Here is a 2514-nt window from a genome sequence, read left to right as displayed (position 1 = left end):
CATCATGTAGATTGGAAATCATGTATTTCACTTTATTCTTTTTTTTTCATTCAGTGACGTAATAGTTTCCTGTGTTTTTTATCTCACAGGTTAAATAATATAAGTAACACTTTATATTATGGAAAAATCCTCATGATAGAAAAGAAAATGCACATTTTTAAGAAAATTCTTGCTCGTCCGGTAATTTTTAGTCAAATGATAAGATCAATAAAATTAAGATAAACCTATTAATTTATAACTTGCATCCCTAACACGATCTTAGACATGTATTTATAGACTTCCTAATCGACCTGCATATTAAGCCCACAGCTTCATATGCAGTGTTTAAATCATGCACAATATAGTTTGCTATTACTTATCGCTAAAATATCAATTACTAGTGGAAAACTCATTTATGATGCAACTGATTGATGCTTTTTTTGGTTTTTGGTTTTGAGGACTCAGGTTGCTCGTATCAAAAAGTCTCCTTTATTTTGACACGTAAAGCACCAAAAATTGTTTGAAATATGAGCAACAAACGGAACTGAGTGAGATTTGAGTCCAAAAGAACGGGATGATTTGTGTTTTAGACATTCAACACCCCTCACAGACACCCGCAGCCTGCAGCCCATCCATCTGCTGCCTTTTCTGCAGAAAAAAAAAAGAAAAAAAGGCTTCAGGAGGTGGAGAGGGAGGCTTTTATGTTGAAAAGACACTTGAGAAGCAGCATGTGGCTACAGCAGCAGAGCTCTTATTGCTTGGGGTTGAGGCAGAGGGCAGCTGAGGTTCTGCAGGGTTCAGAGAGAGCAACTTATCCTTCAAGGTGGCTTGGAGATCTGTTGCTGCAAACACTCCTTACCCCAGATGTTGTTCACTCTCTAAACAATCAGATTAGAAGAACAATGAAGACATGTTTTCCTTTAAACCAGGTTGCAGATTTTGCAGCCTGATTTAGCAGAGCTTCATTTAGCGTGGTGATGTAACCCTACAGTAAGTGGATGCTGCTGCACCCTGCTGCGTACTGACTTCATGTGTTTCTGCTGGCTGATGGGAGACTGTTGTTGCTCGCCAGGATTAGGATCTGAATGCATGAATGGCTCATGGCTTGTGCCTGGCACAAGGCCTCCTTCTCCTCCTCCTCTTCAACCCTTTTCTTTGCATCATTAAATTGAAGGGCAGATGTAGTGAGAGTTGTTCTCTGTTGAGATTTAAAGTGCTCGTTTCATTTCAACCACCCTTTTTTTTTGTTATTTTTCTTTAGAACAAATTGCATGTTTTGCATTTTTTCTCCTGTGTAAAATGTTAGATTTAAACTGGCTGGAAGGGTTTAGAAGTTGAATCTGTGGGTGTCCCTGTGGGGCGTGGAGGGAGGCTGCAGCAGCTGTTGAAGGCACAATAGTTATTAGTGACAGCCAACATGCAGGTCAGAGTGACTCTTAAGTTTCAATCCGAGCACACAAAGGCTTCCTAAAGCTTCTGAACCTCAAACTGGACAGAAAAGAAAGAAACCAGCGTGTGGCAGGAGCTAAAGATCATCTCCATTAAGCTGCAGCCTCACTTGAACATGTGCTGCTGTTACCTTTAACATTAAAAAGCTCAACACCTTACATGTCATTTATCTTTTATAGTTGTGGGGCTGTATAACTTATGGCATTAAATAATTGGGGAAAATGTTCTGATTAATTGTCTAATTTAATTAAACTATTCATTATTTTATTTAACACGTATTTTCATGATTATATGTGATCGGATCTAAAACAAACAAATGAGAGAAAACTATGATGCTTAGGAGGAACAATGTGGGACAGATGACACTTTTTTAAGCAATGTGGTTTTTTTTGTGACTCATGTTTAAAGTGTCCCCTCCAATTAAATTTTAAAATAAATTTGCCAAATCTCACAAAAAGCTGTCTGAGAATCACCTTCCACTTCCTCACCCAGTAATAAACTGTTGTTAGTCACACATATTCTGTGTTAATAAAATACTTACACTACCCTCTAATGAAGAATATTTGCTCTTTTTCCAAAGGTTCATGTTTTCACTGTGTTTGTTTTCCCATCTATCCATTCTTTACAATCAGGAAGTCCACAAACTGTATTTAAAATGCTGCAGCCAGAGTTTTGATGAAAATTAAAAAGAGATCATATTTCCTTCATCTTAGCTTCTCCTTATTGACTTCCGGTTAGATCCAGGATATAATTTTAAATTCTTGTTCTCAAATTTAAATCCCTAAATAACCAAGCCCCATCTTATATCATATATCTGATTGTTCCTTATGTTCCTAACAGAGCACTTCTCTCTCAATCAGTATAATTATTAGACAGCATGGGATTAATTTCCACTGTTATACTGATGATACTCAGCTATATCTGTCTATAATCCAGATGAAGCTAACCTATTACATAAATTAAAGGCATGTCTTGAAGACATAAACACCTGGATGACTCTTAACTTTCTGCTTCTGAATGAAGACGAAACAGAAGTTATAGTCTTTGAAAAATAAGCTGATTAGTCAGTGGCTTCATTTTGATGGG

Source organism: Cyprinodon variegatus, unplaced genomic scaffold, assembly GCF_000732505.1.
Source record: "Cyprinodon variegatus isolate N-32 unplaced genomic scaffold, C_variegatus-1.0 Scaffold500, whole genome shotgun sequence".
Taxonomy (NCBI): domain Eukaryota; kingdom Metazoa; phylum Chordata; class Actinopteri; order Cyprinodontiformes; family Cyprinodontidae; genus Cyprinodon; species Cyprinodon variegatus.
The sequence above is the reverse complement of the archived record's forward strand: the minus strand, read 5'-3'. Positions refer to the sequence as shown.